Raw genomic sequence first — 21,949 nt, forward strand, 5'->3', positions numbered from 1 at the left:
CATACCAAACGATTTTACGAGTAGACTAGAACTCGTTTTGAGTGAGACGGTTTGTTGACAGAGCCGTTTCGGTTTGTTCCATTTCCATTTAAGTTGTGATGCGGAATGAACGATGCCGCCATTGCTGATTGTAACTTAAAAGATGGTGTTTATGTATCTTGCTCTAACAAACTTTTTTCTGTTATTTACTTGTTACAGAGTTTGTTGACATAGTACTACTGTTTTCATCAACATGTGGTTTATTTGGGCGGAAGCTGCTCCTTGTAGATGCGCAGACGTCGGATTGTTTGTGTCTGGATTAATCCGCGGTGATGCATTTGTAGCAGACATAATGTTTGCTGAAATTTCACTTTCGTCTATTGTACGGTTGGAAACATCGTTTGCTGGAATATTAACATCAGTTGAATTATCTACAGTACTTTTATTTGTAACGATAAAAGTTTGATTGTGTAACGAGTAAGGACTTTTTTGTACGTGTATTCCCAATTCTATTAACGCATCTTTTAATTGAGAACTTGTACAGTTAGCGAGATTAGAAATGTCAATCTAGCTTCTGGTCCTTTCTGGATACCATGATAAAATTCCAAATTTTATACAAAGTTACTTTCTAAACTCTACTGTAACACAAAATTGATATGTAAGATACAGTGCGTTACGATATATTCGTTTAATCCAAGATTAAGTTAAAATAATTATGTGAAATGTACACATATGATAAAACTCTCCCCCCCTTATTTAAACATAGGGAAATTTTTTAAAATTAAAAAGATTTTGAAATAAATTTGGATCTGCCTGTATGAACAATAAATGATAAACCAGTGCTAGGATACGCCAGCTTATGGAATTTCTACTATGGACGGAAATTTCTGCATTTATTTTTGTATTATGAAACAATATAAATACTATCACATTATGGTCTCCAATTTGATTATTTAATCTTTTTGATGCTGTTATAAATGAACATTTCACTGACTCGAATATAATGCGAACATCTTCCAATTTACTGTTATCATCAAGTGAGATTTACTATTAAGTCTATCCAAAATCAGCTTCTCCACTTTTGATGTTGATTTATCACTAGTGCACAAATACAGGTTCTTTATTGAAAGGTCTGATTTCATGTGTGTTTTGCTGCATTGGGACATCTGATGTCCTCTGTAGCATACATAACAGGTGCAAATATCCACAGTATCCATCACAGACACGCCCCGTTATAGCAGTAGCATGTTTTCAGGGGGGGGTGGTTCTGAAAGGGTTTTCAATTGAGAACCCGCAAGGGTGACTGGGGAATAGAAGTATGGTCACCATTGGTCTTCCTCCGACCGGCAGTACAACCCTTGCTAAAGTGGGGCGTCCGTTTGGCTGTGCGGGATGTACAAATTTGCAGCCACGTCCGGTCAGAATGGGGACGTTAAATCCGATGCCTCGTGTAAAAAGAGTGCCACGCTCTTTGCACGTTAGGAACCCTTGCAACAACTCTTTTAGGGGTCCGTAGGTGACCTGTTGCAAGGCTAAATTTTGTCCCTATCCAATATATCCTCATTTCCCGTGGCAGTTTAAATTTCTCCGACCTTAATCCCGGAAGCTCCTATTACAGAACCTACCTATTGTATTTATTGTTTACTTGTTCCCGTCCTGAATATGCATGAAATATTTGCCACTGGACGTTCAGCAACCAACAATCAATCAATCAATTGTGAGATGTGAGAGCTATATTATTGTTGTTTTATGTTATTTTCTGACCGTTAAACCCATGTGTAGTTTTTTGTTAAGTGGCCTTGTATGAAGGATTTGCTCAACATAATTCCAACATAGTGCATACTCATGTTGCAATGCCTGTCTACAATTAATGTCATAAAAGTACCTATCCCCACCATCCTTCTGAATTTTACGTATCAAATCTACATAAATCGCCAAATCCTCTGTCAAGGTGGGGTGATTTGGATTGGCTTTCATTGGAATTGATGAAATTTTTTTAAATGCATCAGTCAGGTTTTCGATGGTAATATACTTTCAGTCTTTGCCAGATGACAAGCCCACCCTTTTATTTTGTACAGCAAAATGAAGATCAACTTCAACTTCAACTAAAATGTCAGATATTTCTACAAAGTCTTTACTAATAATTCTGTCCTGTAGTTTAGCATTTATCTTCGTATGTATTGGTCTACATAGTGGTATATATGCTGCTGCACCATAATTGGACCAGTGTAAATTTGTTGTAATTTGTTGCGCATTCTTATGCCATTTTGACTTTCGATACTGTCATTAGCATTCATACTTCTAGTAGAACCAACTGTACTAATGTTATCAAAATTATCATTTGCTGCTGTGACATTATTGTCGCATGTGATTTCTTGAGTGGATGCTTCAACTGCTTCCCTTCTGGGAGGTTGTGTTATAGTTTGGGGAAGAATACCATTGTCTTTCAGATTTTCCATAACCCTAGCCGTTACAGCGATATCTGTCATAGTATCAACATTTACATTTGTTGGCCCCACTGTATTTAATTGCATTTCACAAAGAGTGTGTTCCCCCCAAGGGTGACTGGGGAATAGAAGTATGGTCACCATTGGTCTTCCTCCGACCGGCAGTAAAACCCTTGTCAAAGTGGGGCGTCCGTTTGGCTGTGCGGGATGTACAAATTTGCAGCCACGTCCGGTCAGAATGGGGACGTTAAATCCGATGCCTCGTGTTAAGAGAGTGCCACGCTCTTTGCACGTTAAGAACCCTTGCAACAACTCTTTGAAGGGTCCGTAGGTGACCTGTTGCAAGGCTAAATTTCTGTCCCTATCCAATATACCCTCATTTCCCGTGGCAGTCTAAATTTCTCCGACCGTAATCCGGACGCCCCTATTACAGAACCTACCTATTGTATTTATTGTGAACTTGTTCTCGTCCTGAATATGCATGAAATATTTGCCACTGGACGTTAAGCAACCAACAATCAATCAATCAATCAAAGAGTGTGTTATAAGAACCACAGATATAATTTATATTCTAAATCTAAATCTAACATTACATTTGAATCTATAAAAAAAAACTACAAGTTCGGAGTGGAGGTCCATCTCCTCATGATGGGCCTCTGTGGGGTTTGGAGAGAGACCCTTCTTTCTCCTCGACGCTTTCTGCCTCTTCCTAACGCCTCTGACAACCAACACCGTGACCACAGTGATGGTCATCCCAACAACAGCAAAAAAAGAGAGAAAAGAGAGACTCAATAGTTTTTTTGTGTTAAAAATAAAACAAACTGTGAATGATATTCAACTTTTTCTTATGAACTTTTTTTTATCTTTAATATGTAATATGTTTATTGTTCTGATGTTTGAATACAAAGTAAACTTATTTCTTGCATCTCTGGATCAGAGACTTTTATAGATGTGCTTTGAAAACAAGAGGCCACTAACAACATGTATGTTGAACTGGGAGTAGTCTTGTAAAATGTCTTCACCATCCATATGTAGTTCCACAAGGAACCCTCATCTCTAACTCATTATCTTTTCTTATTCTTATTAATAAAGTGTGATCTCAAACGTAACATAAGATTTTCTTATCACTGTATATCAGTCCATGACTGATTATACAAGTGTAAAACCTGGATAAAATTTAATAATGAATCATTGATTATGAAATGGTAGAAGGAAATCTATTTTGTTTTTATAACATGGTTGTAGATGAGGAGATGTTTATGTTCTTGCTTTTTAATTTTTTTATTCTTTCTATATTATTTACATACCAAAAATGGTCTCTTTTTTTGAAGAGGAAGGTGGGCAGATTGGCCTTACATACCACATAAACCCAAAGGTTGACTTCTGACACTCCTCCTGTGTTATCTCCTCTTCTTCCTCCTTTCCAAGAACTGTTTTAAGAAAATTGTAAGAATTAACTTCACATTTCACTGGTTCAGAACATGTTGTTATGATGTAAAAAAAAACGGATGTTTATAATATAATTAAGGAGCCGTTTCCAAACAATTTGTATAAAAGGCTGGTATCAATTCAATTCATAAATACAGCTTCTTTATTATTTAACTAGCGTTTTCTGTTGAAATATGTGTAACTTGTTTGTATAAAAGCAATCCAGAATGGAAAAAAAAACAACATTAAAAATATAAATATTTTGAAGGCTTCCCTTATCACACCTCTGAGTACTTCGGAATTTAATCGGAGAGCGGGTAATCTCAAGATTTATTTAGATGTTGATATAAGCTGTAATCACTTCTTAATTTTTGTAAAAACTATTAATTTTTACATACGACTGGGACATTTCTATCATCGTGTGTATATTTTGTGGCAATGTTTTAAATAAATGTATGTGTGGGATACGCTCGCTCGTTAAACTATTTTTGTGTGTGTAAATTTAGCAATAAAATATAATGGACTCTCATGCAAGTATTACTTGGAATATGAAGGATGAGAGTCATTCTAGTAATGGAGCCTGAGGCTCAAGAGGATGTTACTATAGCATTCATTTCCCTATGTACAACGAAGCATCTCATTTAAAAGAGATCAAAATAATTGACCTATTGGCATGACGTAGCTATACCTAGCTATAAATACTGCAGCTATTACCTGTGCCAATCATGATTCAAAGTTTGTTTGTGCAACCAAAACAATTGGGTAAATTGTTACATCCTCTTGAGCCTCAGGCTCCATTACTAGAATGACTCATCCATCATATTCCAAGTTATACTTGGACGAGAGTCCATTCTACTGATTACGCCCCTCGGCTATTCTATGGCATATTCAAAGTGTTGGCACAAACAAGTAGTTCCCTGAACAACTAACAGAGAGCAAATCAGAGTTTGCTGAATCAGTCCAGAATATACTGGAAACTAAGATATTAGTCAATCTAACTAATCTTTCTGACTTAATAATAAATATAATCTAAATATTAAGGTATAGTACCAATATTGTTAGTCCAGGTATAAAAAATAAATAGTTTCAAAAACATTTAAAGTAATTTTGAAAATAAAAAATACAACAAAATATCTATTTCTCTCAATATATTTTGTAGTCTGAATTTCACTATTTTCAAGAATAACCATGAATAACTTATTCTATACATTTCAAGACAAATTCTCTTAACTATATATATTATATATATTATTATATTTGTAGACTCGTTTGTTGAAACAAAATCTTCTCCCGTGACCTGACATTAATGATTCGCCACTGTTAATAATTGACACACCATTAGTCAAATTATAAGCATAATCATGATCGGCAAGCGATATGTCCAGCTGTGGCTCCATATGAATGGACGAACAAGGGACGGCTGTATATATATAGGGTTACTTTCCTCAGATATATTTTGTGTGTGTACATATTCATTATTGGATACAGTGGTTGGTGTAGATGTTAATGGCATGCCTACCTCCGCTGGTGATGTTATTTCGGGCTGTGTGTAAGAAGAAACAGTTGTATACGGAAGTTCATCAAGAGATGATTTCGTGTTCTGATATGTCTTCCGACGGAATTAACCAGGCTTGGGGTAATGCAAATTTGTAATTGTAATGCATGGTAATTTACATGCATTACATTGCATTACTTTTTTCTGATACTATATATATATATCTTTTAACATATTGTTTGGTATTTAACAAAAGCAGAATATAAGATTCTTTTTTCTGATACTATATATATATATCTTTTAACATATTGTTTGATATTTAACAAAAGCAGAATATAAGATTTCTTGATTAACTAAAAAGTTATCATTTGAATATTGATTTTATTTTTATTTTTCAGACTTTACCCAATTGTACTTAATCATAAAGAATGGGATTATCATTCTCTTACTTAGTTTTTTATTTCATTTTATTTCATTTCCTGCATAAAAATAAAAATTGATATTTGAAAAGCATTACTGTAAAAGTGTTCCATTGTTGTCAAAAGATCAGAGAGTACCTTGTCATAATTAAATAACAGATAATTGAACATTGTCATAAAACACTAATTAGTTTGTTTTACAATCAACAACATTTGGTCATAAATTAAGTTCTGCATTTATTTTGTAATAAGGAAAGAATTTCTCAATAAATATTTTGATTGAAATTAAAAACAAAAACAAATATATATTTATAAAAAAAAAGTTAACATTAAGTTAAAATGAAGATTAAACTTCATCTCTGTCACTTCTTTTTAGAAAAACACAGATATGTATTATATATTGAAACTTTGAAATCAAAAATAGAAGCGCAACCAGCTTTGATAAGTTTTGTGAAACAGTCAGGTATTCCGAAATATCATTGGGATGATCCTAAGCAAAAGGAGGCTACAGATGCATTAATTCAGTATATTGCTGGTGATTTACATCTGTTTGCTACAATTGATAGCCAAAACTTCAAGAACGTTGTAAAATCTTGACCCAAAATTTAAACTCCAAGCAGAAAACATATCTCGTCTAAACTTATTCATACTAAAGCCAAGGATATGCTAGAATCTTTAGTGATTTCATGTTGTTTTTCAAAATGCTTGATTTTTCTTTTCACTTGATGATAAAATTTTAAAATGTAATGTGTAATTCAATGCATTACTTTGCAAAAGTAATTGTAATTTAATGCATTACTTTGATAAATGCATGTAATTGTAATTTAATGCATGGTTTTATCAAAGTAATTGTAATGTAATGCATTACATTGCAATGTAATTCGCCCCATGCCTGGAATTAACATCATCGAATAATTCTTGGGTTCCTCAGAGAGGAGTTTGGGTTCTTATTTGTCATCTGATAGGATTATAATCATTGAATTATTTTCAGATGTATTTTCATAAACCTCTTCTAGTGTAGTAATGTGCGACATATGCGTTTCAGATGGAGATCTTATCGTGTCTGCTGGAATGTATGGACAAATCGATTGTTCTGACTGAACATCAAATACGTCTATGGGTCAATTCACTTTGAATTCTGGGAACTGAAAAAGAAAACAAATCATGTTACCTAATAATTCAAATGGTGAGTGGAAACATATTGACAATAGTTGAAACTATTTCAAAACATTTACATGAGAAACTTAAATCAAATGGAATTCGATCGATTGATTGTAGACCTGGTAGCACAATAAGGGAATAGAGTCCAAAGGATTATTTTTTTCGACTCTGTTCCGTCCTTTGTTCATTCTATTATATGAATGCCACGTGCAGGGCAAACAGTTAAATCCCAAAAATACTGAACTCCGTGAAAAATTCAAAATAGAAATTCCCTTTTCAAATGCAAAAATCTAAAACTAAAACGCATCCAACAAATGGATAACAACTGTCATATTTGACTTACATTCCTTTAGTGGTTGAATGTTTATGTATAAGAATAAATTAACCCCCCCCCCCCCCCCTTTTATGTTGTCTGTGCATGGCCAGAAGCAACATATAGAAATCGAAATCGCTATCTTTAATCTGCTTTAGCCCCCAAGGGTGACTGGGGAATAGAAGTATGGTCACCATTGGTCTTCCTCCGACCGGCAGTAAAACCCGTGCTAAAGTGGGGCGTCCGTTTGGCTGTGCGGGATGTACAAATTTGCAGCCACGTCCGGTCAGAATGGGGACGTTAAATCCGATGCCTCGTGTAAAGAGAGTGCCACGCTCTTTGCACGTTAAGAACCCTTGCAACAACTCTTTGAGGGGTCCGTAGGTGACCTGTTGCAAGGCTAAATTTCTGTCCCTATCCAATATACCCCCATTTCCCGTGGCAGTCTAAATTTCTCCGACCATAATCCCTTAATCTATTACAGAACCTACCTATTGTATTTATTGTGAACTTGTTCTCGTCCTGAATATGCATGAAATATTTGCCACTGGACGTTAAGCAACCAACAATCAATCAATCAATTAATCTGCTTTACCATGTGTAGGGATTTTAAGTGCCATTGCTCATTAACTTCCTGTTGAAATTCTTGTTTCTATCTCTATCTCTTCCTTTTCAATAGGTAGTTTAAACGACAGAGGCACATAACAAACATGACGTCGCTAATCCTAAATAGCATTAATAAATTTATGAATGCAGATTTAATCGAATGTGAGCTGTGTGATAAACGTTTTTATGGTATGGCAGCCTTATTATCCCACCAATGTAATACCGTTACAACAACGATAAACAGAGAGGCATACAGGAGCTTGTTTGCTCTAAATAAAACCCAACACAATATGTCGAAAATGAGCATTTAATATAAAATGCCATTATCAAACAAGAGAACACATGTACAATAGGATATCAAAAACAAATTTGTAAAATATAAAAAATATCAAAATTATTCATGTAACCAATATCATGGTAAAACCATGCACATGACTAGACTGTAAATAGTAATTGGTTCATCTGATATAATTAGAGCGAAGGTGGGGCATACAAAGCGTCATCAAAGGGGCCAGTCTGTAAAACTCCTGAATCTGAAAACGTGAAAGCAGATCCGGTAGAATATCATGTGTTCCAGGAATGTGTTCGGCACGCATTAATATGTTCAATTTCATGCATGTCAGAACAAGTCGCCTCACTAATTTCATCACCATAGGATCTTTTGAGGTTTGTTTATTGACAATCCATACAACTGCCTGATTGTCAGAATGGAAAACAAGCAAGAATTTTCAAATAAATGACCCCAGACTTCAACGGCAAGCACAATGGGATAGAGGTCCTTAAACGTAATTGTGCACTCATTGAGAGAATCTGACAAGCGCCCATAAAACCAATGCGACTTGAAAATAGCACCATATCCAATAGCTCCAGCTGCGTCTGTGTAAAGGTGCAACTTAACAGATGACATCCACACATGGTCGAGCATCAAAGCCTTTCCATTGAAGCAATTGCTAAACATATACCAAGCTAATAGGTCTAAACGACTTTCTTTTGTAAGCCTGATATAGTGGTGAGGCCTAGACATACCCTTTGTCAAATCTATCAATCGCCTTAAAAAGGCTCGCCCTGGGACAACACAGCACGCAAAGTTTAACAGACCAATCAATGACTGAAGCTCACGTAAAGTAACCCTTTTTCGAACTTTCATAGCCTGCAAAGCAGCTTCAATTTTCTAATTTTATCATCTGGTAACCTTGCGTCCATGAGGACTGAATCCAATTCAATACCCAAGAATACAAGACAAGTACAGGAATATTCAGTTTTTTCATTCTTAATTGGCACTCCTAATGTTTTACAGAAATTCAAAAACAATCTTAAACTTTCCTCACACACATTACTGTTCGCAGGACCCGCAAAAAGAAAATCATCTAAATTATGAATCATATGCCTGATATTTAGCCTGTTTTGGGCTATCCATTGCAAAGCTATGGAAAATTTCTCAAAAATAGAACAAGAACTACTAAGACCCATTGCTAAACAACGGTCAAAATAAAACTGATTTTTCCAATTGATACATAATAATTCAAAGTCCAAATAATTAACAGGAATATTTCTGTATGCACTATCAATATCGCACTTGGCGAGATTACAATTACGACCGAGCAACACTATCAGACGGACAGCATCATCAACTGTAGCACACGAAACACTTTAAGATTCACCAGGAATACGATCATTTACAGAATGAATCGAGGGATAAGACAAGTGGTGTATCAATCTAAATTGACCTTCCTCTTTTTTTGGAACTACTCCGATAGGAGACACATGTAAATTTTTAAACGGAATTTCCGAAAAAGGACCAGCAATTCTTCCAAGACTAACTTCCTTTGACAGTTTATCTACAACATCTGGGAGTTGATAAGCTGATTGTACATTATTTGATAACCGTTGTTCCCGAGGCCCCTCGTAACCTAGACGAAAACCTTCCTCAAACCCAGATACCAAATAATTTGCATCCTGATTAGGATATCCCATAAGTAAAATTTTCAAAGTTTTAGAGCAAATAGGAGTGACAACCGACTTCCAAGTATGACTTAAGTGAGTTACATAATTACTTGTTTCTGGTATCGGGCTTGGGTGTTGAATGGGGTTGTTGTTTTGACGGGGCAACACGTTTGGCACATCTGATAATGGGGTGATTGCCTTTACATCCTTCACAACGATGGGCAAATTTGCAACCTTTGATGCGACAAAATCCATCTTTATTATAGTTCCAACACACCCCTTTTGGCAACATTTCGTCCGTTGAAGACCCTTCTTGTCTATTGGAGGAATTCCACTGACGGTTTCGAAAGGGACGAAAAGGACGACCTCCCTGAGGAGTCCCCTGTTGGGGTCTTGTTGCCATAATATAGAATTCCATGTTTAAACTATGCCATGGTACCCCTCTTATTTGTCTGTCCATGCGGACTAGTTGATCATATGTCAGCCAAGCATTGTTACTTGACTGCGTGGAAGCCAAATCCTTAACAATTTCTGCATGTTTAGCGAAGTAAGCAGTGGACTCTGGGAATTTTTCCCTGTAAATTGCCATAAATCTAAAAAAAAAAAGCTGTTGTCCACTGTTCAATCGATGTAATATAAAACCTGGGCCTATTTGGAACCAGTGACAGTGTTGAATTCCCAGACACTTGAAATTGCAAGCCATTTTTCTTAGCATTTTGTAAACAATTTTGTGGTAACAATACCGAAAGATCAATATATTTATCTTGCGAAATTTTGTGTTTAATGCCTGGCTCTACCATTGCTGCAATAGGAGTCGATATAGAATTAGTCGCAGGCAGATCTACTTGCCACTCATTTTCCTCCATCTCCACCCCTTCTTGCTCACCATTTTCGGAAACATGGTCCTCTTGCTCAGGGATTTCCTCTGCCGTCTCATTTCGGTGCATGGACTGCATCACTGACTCAGTAATCCTGGCTATTAAAGCCTCTTCTACCTCAGGGGACAAAGGGGATGGAGACTCCGTTCTTTTGGCTTTATTCTTGCCTTTTCTAGACTGTCCAGGTTTTGTTTTAGGCATGGCTACTTTCTGAAATATATATAGCTAAACAATAAAATTTCTAGCAACATATAAATAAAATATATGAAGTAACCATATGATATAGATGTAATGCTATAAAAGTATAAATACCAACGGTATTACTAGTAGCACATTCTAATTGATAGGCAATTCTCACTAACAAATGACAAACACTAGCATACTTAATGTAAATAACAAAAATATGCATAACTCGTTGATAAATGTCTTGCCTACGGAATACTAACAACTACAGTGTCAAATCATCATACACAGACTGCCAATCTTAGTAAGAATTGGACACAGTATAAACAGCAGCCAAACACATAGGGCATTTAAACAGCCGCCCATTACATTGGGCACGTACAGCATTAAAACAGCACCCCAATACATAGGGCATTAAACAGCACCAGCACCCTAATACTTAGGGCATTAAAACAGCTACCCTATACATTGGATATTATAACAGCAGCCTTAAACATAGGGCATGAAAACAGCAGCCCAACATCTAGGGCATACCAACAGACGCCCAAATAACTGGACACAGTTCATTATGTCAGCCCAACCATTAGGGCGAAACATTTTCACAGGTATTTTTTTTTCATGGCTACTTGACCCTATCTGTAACACAATTATCTCAGGCTTACAGAGCTTCACATAGTCTAAAACACACTTTTTAATTTTTTCCAGATTACCCCCTTGGTAACCCCTCAATAAAACATGCTCTCTCGATTTATCTAAACCTAGATTCATGCTAACGGAACGATATTTACTAACTTTAATAAAAGATTTAAACCTAGATATAAATGAATGACCTAATATAAGCGTTTTAACGACCATTCTTACCAGTGATATAGATTAATAAATACACTGTTTCAAAAACACGCCGTGGATCTAGGTCAGCACAACAGAAGAAAGTAACGTAATTAAATTTTGTAAACAACGAACAAAGATGTATATCTATAAATAGCGTTATCTTCAATGATAAATCTTTTAACAGTATTTGAGATTTTTTTGTGCAAACCACTTCACTCAAAACAAGAGAAAATCGACGATCTCCACCCCAAAAACGACGAATTAAATTTTTCGTGGGATAAAATTTCGTTTCTTTCTTTCTCTAAATGAAGGTGTTGTCTAAAAGGAGACTTTTCATTGGTTGATCGGCTATCGATCTAAACAAGAAACCTGCTAAAACAATAGCAACAATCCTGGCAGTATTGAGGGACCATAAATTCATTTATGCTTAACATAAATACCTTTATTAGGACATCCCAGTAGGGATGATAAGCTGAGTTAATATAAGAACTACATGGACAGTAAAAGTAGGGGGACGATTTTTGATATTCTGGGGAGGGCGGAGGGTCAGGAGGATTTTTTACGGATTTATTATTTATTTTAATCTGTCGATAATCTATACATTTTTTTAAGCTCTTATGAGGCCACCATATTCATATTCAAAATCCTCCTGTCCCCAATGACATAAAAAAAAATAAAAACAAATATCAAATGGATTTCCCCTTATTTAACACAAGTTTAATTGATTGATTGTTGGTTGCTTATTTTTAACTTCCAGTGACAAATATTTCATGCATGTGCAGGAAAACACAAGTTTAAGGTTAGGTATGTAATATAAAAATAAGCAGATGTTGTATGATTGTCAATCAGGCAAGTATTCACCAAAGTTCAAATGAAGGAGGCAACCGTACGGCCTTCAACAATGACAAAAACCCATACCGTATAGCTCGCTATAAAAGACCCCGACATGAAAAATGTGAAACGAAAATAAATTGCTTCGCTGAGTGCAGCTGTATACGACAGCATATATCCAACCCTGAAAAGTTGGGGCCAAAATGGACACAATATTCATGCTTGATACAGGTCTCAATTTGGATTGAAATTAAATTTTAGACATATAATAGGTTTCTGACACAGAATAACTGTAGTCAAAGAAATTCAAATTGATTATATGATTTTGAATTTATATTCATTTTTTTGCTTTTGTGCAATACACTATTGACCCCATCCCCCCAAACTATGCTGTTGAATATTACCCCCCCCCCCCCCCCAAAAAAAAATATTTGAAGACATTTTCTTTTAATTTCTGAAATCTGAAATGAAAAAAATTGTTCCCCTCTAATTTTGTTCACCTCCCCCCTTTCCCTTATTCCAAAAAATAATTCTTTCACTCAAGTTATGTTCAGTATCTCAGACAATCATCATTTCTTAATACATAATTTACAAGCAGTGTAAGGATTGATTGATTGTTGGTTGCTTAACGTCCAGTTGCAAATATTTCATGCATATTCAGGACGAGAACAAGTTAACAATAAATACAATAGGTAGGTTCTGTAATAGGGGCTTCCGGGATTAAGGTCGGAGAAATTTAGATTGCCACGGGAAATGAGGGTATATTGGATAGGGACAGAAATTTAGCCTTGCAACAGGTCACCTACGGACCCCTCAAAGAGTTGTTGCATGGGTTCTTAACGTGCAAAGAGCGTGGCACTCTCTGTACACGATTGATTGATTGTTGGTTGCTTAACGTCCAGTGGCAAATATTTCATGCATGTTCAGGACGAGAACAAGTTAACAATAAATACATTAAGTAGGTCCAGTAATAGAGGCCGTCAGGGATGAAGGTCGGGGAAATTTGGACTGCCACAGGAAAATGAGGGTATATTGGATAAGGACAGAAATTTAGCCTTGCAAAAGGCCACCTACGGACCCCTCAAAGAGTTGTTGCAAGTGTTCTTAACGTGCAAAAAGCGTGGCACTCTCTTAACACGAGGCATTGGATTTAACGTCCCCATTCTGACCGGACGTGACTGCAAATTTGTACATCCTGCACAGCCAAACGGACGCCCCACTTTAGCAAGGGTTTTACTGCCGGTCGGAGGAAGACCAATGATGACCATACTTCTATTCCCCAGTCACCCTGGGGGGCGGGGGGGGGGGGGGGGGGCAGTGTAATTCCTAAATGTTTTGAGCCATAACCCCCCAAAGTCAATCCTAATCATCCCTTTGTAGTATGGAAATTTGTGGAATAATTTCAGAGATTCATACACTTTAACACAAGTTATTGTCTGGAAACTACAAAAATGCTCATTTGGGCCCCTTTTTGGCCCCTAATTCCTAAACAAGTGGGACCATAACCCCCAAAATGAATCCCAACCTTCCTTTAGTGGTTATAAACCTTGTGTTAAAATTTTATTGATTTCTATTTACTTATACTAATGTTATTATCCGGAAACCATCTTTCTTCGGACGACGCTGACAACGACGACGACGACGACAACAACGTGATACCAATATACGACTAAAAAATTTTAATTTTTGCGGTCGTATAAAAACTAACGGCTTACTTATATATAACAAAACAATTTACAAACATTAATATGTCCATAGTACACGGATGCCCCGTTCGCACTTTCATTTTCACTGTTCAGTGGACCGTGAAATTGGGCGTCAAAACTCTAATTTGGCATTAAAAATAGAAAGTTTATATCATAGGGAACATGTGTACTAAGTTTCAAGTTGATTGGACTTCAACTTCATCAAAAACTACATTAACCAAAAACTTTAACCTGAAGCGGGACAGACGGACGAACGAACGAACGAACGCACAGACCGAAAAACATAATGCCCATAAGTGGGGCATACAAATCAAATATGAGTTTACAGTCATGAACCAACGACAACTAATATACTTCAGGCTCTTGCCTTGGGACAGGCACTTAAAGAATACGGCAGGGCTAAACATGTTTGTGACCTACTTAGATTTAGAGGTTTATATAGGTGATAGATTTCATATAAATGGAATCTTGGATGTCAAATCTCACATTGAAAAGACAGAAACTTATCAAAATTTACCACCTAATAGCTCTCATGGACAGAGTAACTTTAAAAGTATCACTGTGGGAGAAACTATACGGCACGTTAGAAATAATAATAATGAAATTGGTTTGTACACGTACCTAATTAACCTTAAACTAAAATTAGTAGCCAGCGGATATAATAAACGCATTACTGAAGATCTGATTTCGAATACTTGCAACAAAGTTAAACGTTGCTATACATTAACTAGAAAGACCACTAAAAAAATATACCTTTGACTCTTATAACTAAATTATAAATAAAAATTTAAACCCGGCAGTTAAAGGGCTGGGCAGAGCATTAAGAAATTTACAGACAGATGAGCTATGCAGACAAATATTAAAACAAGTGCCTATCATTGCATATAAACGCAGCAGATATCTTAAAGAATATTTTGCCAAAACCCGGCATTAGTTGGGAGATTTTTGAAAAGGGAACCAAGGTAGGCCACTTATAGAGTGAGCCAATCTTAAAATCCCGAAACACCGTTATATTTTAAATATTTACTCAAATATATCTTGCAAGTCTGGGTAAAGTAATCAAGAATATTTGCATCAACTCGAAACGTTTTATCTCAACATCTCACTTTATATATTTGATGATTGAACACTCAAAATTAAAGCCAATATATTTGTACAACTTTTGAATTATATCAGGTTTTATTTTAAACATGATTTACGTCTGTTAAGTAAACTTATCTGTCGCTGTTGACAGATTTATAGTTCTATTTTACCATTTTATTACTTAGCAGAGCTACGTATTGTTGCCTTAAAAGTTGTACAATATTTAGCACAAATGGATAGTTAGACGTCCTACTAGATTCTCTCATAATTATGATATAAGAGAAATGTGGCCATTTATATTTTTAAATTAAAATTTACTGTCGAACTGATGTACAGAGATTTGCATTTAAGTCTGTAACCATATTTTGGTTACTGTATTATACAATACAATACAATACAATACAATATAAAAAAAAACAAATGTGTTTATTTCAATGAAGGTTCGTCAAGGGGCAATGACAAAGACACACTTATAAGAATAATAATGCATGTATAATAGCTGTGTGGGAATAACAAAAACAATAAAAGATCATTTTTTAAAGTTTTTATACCGACCACAAACATTTTTTTGGGTTCGTATAATGCTATGATGTTGTCGTCGTCCGAAGATACATTTGGTTTCCAAGGTGGGTATTGATTTGGGGGGCTATGTACCAAAAGTTTACGCCAAAAAGGGTCTAAATCAAGTACTTTTGTAGTTTTCGGACAAACACTTGTGTGTAAATGTATGGATATCTCTTAAGTTGTACCACAAGGTTCCATATCACAGAGGGAAGGCTGGGATTGAGTTTAGGGGTTATTTCCCCAAACATGCAGGAATTAGGAGCAAAAAGGGGCAAAAAAAAAGCATTTTCTACTTTCCAGGAAATATCTTTTTGTTTGATTGTAAAGATCTCTCTAAAATTGTACTACAAGGTTCCATATCACAAAGGGAAGACTAGGATTGAGTTTGGGTGTAAATTCTCCAGAGGGGGTTCACAAAGTTGGGGGTGGGGTTCCAATTATTTTTTGGAGTTCATTTTTTTTCTAACAATTTTATGAAAAGTTCCAAAAAGGAATCTTCAATTGCAGAGTATTGCGCAATAGGTTTTTAAGATTTTTGATCACTTTTATTTTGTGTCAGAAACTTGTGTTCAGTTGCGGTTGTATCTGGCTGCGCTCTGCGGAGCATTTTATCTGCAATAAGGTTGTTTGCTACAGTGCTACCAAAGGAGAAACACATATTTTGGTTAATTGATTGCTTAGCTGCAGGAGACACCAAGGAACAGTGCTTAAGAATCATAAACATACAAATGTCTCTGTTTCTAAACCAGCAAAGCGGGCAAGAAGGGATACATAAATAGATAAACAGGAGACACCAGGGGCGTTGCTTAAGAATCGTTTTGATATAAATATTTGTGTGTTATAACCAGCTAAGCAAGTAGTTGACCAATTTTTCTCAGATCAAGAGTAGTTGTCCGATGAATTTAGTAATGTACATAAGTTTATTGGACACATGTTCTATCAATCAGAAAACAGATCACTCAAGCGAAAAGGGATGAAACGTTGTTCTATTTGACATAAAAAGAACGGGCAGGCGTCCGTCCGTCCGTCGTCCTGTCTTGGTAGCGGTCTGTCATGTACAATTTTTGGCAGATTTTTATAAAACTTACATCATAAGTTAATATCAGAAATGTCTAGGATTAGTTCTACAATCATTGTGGATGAAATATTTTTAATAGAGTTATGCCTCTTTGTGACAATAATTATATGAACAATTGCATCGTAAGCGCTCTCTCGTGTACAATCTTGTCAGATTTTTATGAAACTTATATTGAATTTTTATATCAGCGATGATTAGGACGAGTTCGAAAACCTGTGTCGATTAATTATTAGTCCCCAACAGAAGAAGTCGAATGGGACTTTAGGTTTGCACTCCGTCCGTCTGTCTGTCTGTCTGTCCGGTAAATCAGTTTTCCGCATCTTTTTTTTCTTTATGCTTGAAGATATTGATTCGATTGATGATTGATTGATTGTTGGTTGCTTAACGTCCAGTGGCAAATATTTCATGCATATTCAGGACGAGAACAAATTAACAATAAATACAATAGGTAGGTTCTGTAATAGGGGCTTCCGGGATTAAGGTCGGAGAAATTTAGACTGCCACGGGAAATGAGGGTATATTGGATAGGGACAGAAATTTAGCCTTGCAACAGGTCACCTACGGACCCCTCAAAGAGTTGTTGCAAGGGTTCTTAACGTGCAAAGAGCGTGGCACGAGGCATCGGATTTAACGTCCCCATTCTGACCGGACGTGGCTGCAAATTTGTACATCCCGCACAGCCAAACGGACGCCCCACTTTAGCAAGGGTTTTACTGCCGGTCGGAGGAAGACCAATGGTGACCATACTTCTATTCCCCAGTCACCCTTGGGGAATAATATATTGATTCGAAATTTGGTATATCGTTCTATCAAGACAAGTAACAGAGAACAAGTTGGAATTATGTTTCGGTGTGATGATTTTGTGCAGAGTTATGGTTCTTGGACTTTATTTAAATAATCAGTTTTGCACACTTTTTTTTTTGTCATGCTTAAAAATATTGACTTAATATTTGTTATAAAGTTTACATTATGACAAGTTATAGATGAAGTTAGCATTTTGTTCAAGTACAATGAATTCTTAACCTGTAAGAGACTATGTATTGCCATGCAATACTCTCAGAATGTTTGTTTTTAAAAGAATTATGACCCTGGAATATAGTAATATTATGGGAAATTTGCTTGTGAGTGCTCTCATATACACAGATGTTGCTGGATTTTTATGAAAATTAATTTGTAGGTTTTTATCAACGATGCCTTAGTTTAGTTCTTGTTATGCCCTCATCGTAAATGAGAAACATTAAGTTTTACCCTTGCACGTTTGTACTTCCCAAAATTGCTTTCCGTTCTTTAACCTTGGTTTGCCTCAACCAAATGTTATGAAACTTATTCTCAAAGCTTATTACCACAACGTAGAGATCAAGTTAGAATTTCTGTACCATCATCTTTGCCATTTTTGAGTAATGCCCCTTTAACAAATGGAACAAATGCTGATTTTTTCTAATCCGTTTTCTAACTTTTGTTTGCTTAAAACAAATGTTGCGAAACTTATGTGCAATGTTTATTACCACAAAACACAGATTAGTGGCGTCACTTTTTCTGTTCTAGAGTTATGCCCCTTTAAAAATATAAAACAAAGCTGATTTTGCTTCTATTTGAATACGTGTTTATAGTTTTTCTATTGTCCGTCATTGTTCATAATCACCCAAGGGGAAGGGGGGCTTTAAGTCGCTTCGTCACATGTAATTCTTAATATATTTCAGGAACTGTTAAAGAAAAGAAGCCAAATAAATAATGGAGCAATGACCACGTAATGCATCACCAAAGTACTCAACAGTATGGCAATGCCCTTAGCCTAGATAATGAGGGAAGTCTGTCTATCCAAAGTAGTTTGGATATGCTTAATTGCACTGGCATTCCACCGTGGGAGTGTACTCCACCGAGGGTACCTTGCTATGGTAACATACGTCAAACAGGACAGGCGAACGGTGCTCTGCCTATCCAAGTGATTACGAATATGTCACCGAACTCTTGACTCCGAGCAATTGGTTTGTACTCCACCGAGAGTACCCTCGTCAGATGACGTTGCAGGGCAGACACCAAACAAATATAATGAAAAGATATATGAAAAAACTAAATATGAAGATACTATATATAAAGAAACAAAATACGATGAATATGATACACATGATGTTGATAAATTTTTTTAGTTCCAAAATTTAAACTGAAAGGGAGTTTTCATCAAGGAGATAAACGATTTGGTATGAATGCAGGAAAACAATGTGTTTCAAATTGTTTTACTGCTGTTGTTTATAGCAAATTAAAGAATGTAAGAGATTGGAAAACTTCACACATTAATGATATTTTAATTCAAGGGTTCCCCAAGGGTGACTGGGGAATAGAAGTATGGTCACCATTGGTCTTCCTCCGACCGGCGGTTAAACCCTCGTCAAAGTGGGGCGTCCGTTTGGCTGTGCGGGATGTACAAATTTGCAGCCACGTTCGGTCAGAATGGGGACGTTAAATCCAATGCCTCGTGTAAAGGGAGTGCCACGCTCTTTGCACGTTAAGAACCCTTGCAACAACTCTTTGAGGGGTCCGTAGGTGACCTGTTTCAAGGCTAAATTTTTGTCCCTATTCAATATACCCTCATTTTCCGTGGCAGTCTAAATTTCTTCGACCTCAATCCCATACGCCTCTATTACAGAACCTACCTATTGTTTTTATTGTTAACTTGTTCTCGTCCTGAATATGCATGAAATATTTGCCACTGGACGTTAAGCAACCAACAATCAATCAATCATTAATTCAAGGGAACGATTCATATAACTCTATTCATGGTTCTAAAGATTGTTTGCTTGTATCAGAAATGGCAACAAGCATTAAATTATCTAATTCTTTATTTTATGTCAATTTTGGAGATTCAATCAATGCAATTGACAGTGACATTGATGCTGATTTTCATTTTTGCTCTTCCTTTGAAAATTGGGATTGAAAATGCCCTTATTGATGCTGATGGGTGTTTTGTAAATGTGAGTGGATATACAAGTCTTGTTATTAAACAAGGAATTCGATTATCTTTATTTGATTCACATTCTAGAGACTTGCAAGGTGAACCATGTGAAAATGGTTCCAGTATAGTTCTTGAGTTAACAAACATTTGTCTTCTGTATGATATTTTGAAAGAGTTTGTTAAAGATGATCCACAGTCGTTATTTGAAATAACAAGTGTAAATGTAACTATTTCTTCGAAGGACGAAGATAAGAGTTATACAAAGAAGACATACAATGATGGTAAAACAAAAGTTATTAAAGACAAGGATTTAGAAATATTAAGTTCATATTCATATTCAAACTTTAATTATATTCCCCTTGAATATGAAACTAAAAAATTTTTTTTTTCTAAATTCAACATTTCTTATAAAAATGTTACAGAAACAGCAGATAATAGTAAAGCTTTTAATATTAGTAAACCGGAAAAATTGAAATCAATAATATCTGATGGAAATTGTTTATTTAGAGCATTATCATTTGCTATTTCACAGAGACAACAATATCATATACAAAAAAGAAAAAAGATAGTCGATCACATATTGCATATTTCAAATGATCTCTCATCCTTTGTTCGTGATCAATACGAAAATGCAGAGGAATATGTCAGAATGCGGAAAGTGAAAGAGTTAAATACTTGGGGAACAGAGCTAGAAATTCTTGCGCCAGCTCATTTTATGCAAATTGATATTTACACGTTTACCAATAACAAATGGATAAAATATTCTGCTCATCAAACAGATATAATGTTAAAAATGACGCTATCTATTTAAAACTCGTAGATGGATCGTGTCATTATGAAGTTGTTATGAGCGTTGAAGGGAAAAGAGAATATAATATACTAGTTTGATTGATTGTTGGTTGCTTAACGTCCAGTGGCAAATATTTCATGCATATTCAGGACGAGAACAAATTAACAATAAATACAATAGGTAGGTTCTGAAATAGGGTCGTCCGGGATTAAGGTCGGAGAAATTTAGACTGCCACGGGAAATGAGGGAATATTGGATAGGGACAGAAATTTAGCCTTGAAACAGGTCACCTACGGACCCCTCAAAGAGTTGTTGCAAGGGTTCTTAACGTACAAAGAGCGTGGCACTCTCTTTACACGAGGCATCGGATTTAACGTCCCCATTCTGACCGGACGTGGCTGCATATTTGTACATCCCGTAAAGCCAAACGGCCGCCCCACTTTAGCAAGGGTTTTACTGCCGGTCGGAGGAAGACCAATGGTGACCATACTTCTATTCCCCAGTCACCCTTGGGGGGCCAAGACCAGTTGACGATAATTTGTTAGTCAAAGTTAAATTAAAGAGAAAATAAGAGTACAAAGGTTATGTTCAGTACGAATTTGTGGATATTAAACATGTGGAGGAAGCCATCAATTATTTACGGATCCACAATAAATGGTATGCAAATATAGAATTAAACAGTCAGTGGATGGATACCAATAATAAACAGAATCATTCAACTGATGTAGTCAGTGCAAATGCAAATGATTCCAATAATAAGTCATATGATAAAACTGAAACCAACACTGAGGAAAGTTATCTGAATGAGAGGCATTCAATAAGATACATGTTTACAACCAGCAGATATTGGCTAAGAGGTTTTAGATTGTTACTTTGATGAAGAATTTAACATTGCGCCAGCGAAAGGAAACAATCCCATACGTGCATTAAAAGAGGAAGGCATTGAATCAAAGACTTTCCCCTGTCATTATCCATCCGGTAAAAATACATTGACTGATCAAAGAGATCATAAAATATCTGCTTCTAGATATTTTAATTTGAGATTATTGAGTGTTGAAAATCGTTTTGTACGGGATACGTCGTATATATTTTTTGTCAATATCTATCAGAATTGGAGAAGGTTATGTCTAATATACAGATATCTTTAAGGAAAGATTTTTCTAAAACAGGAACAGGAAAAAAGGTAACATCCGATATGATTTGTAGAGGTGAGGGATTGAAACAACGTTTTAAAAGTGATGAAGGTTGAAAATTTCTTAAGCC

The sequence above is a fragment of the Mytilus californianus genome, unplaced genomic scaffold (genome assembly GCF_021869535.1).
Source record: "Mytilus californianus isolate M0D057914Y unplaced genomic scaffold, xbMytCali1.0.p SCAF_12, whole genome shotgun sequence".
Lineage (NCBI taxonomy): Eukaryota > Metazoa > Mollusca > Bivalvia > Mytilida > Mytilidae > Mytilus > Mytilus californianus.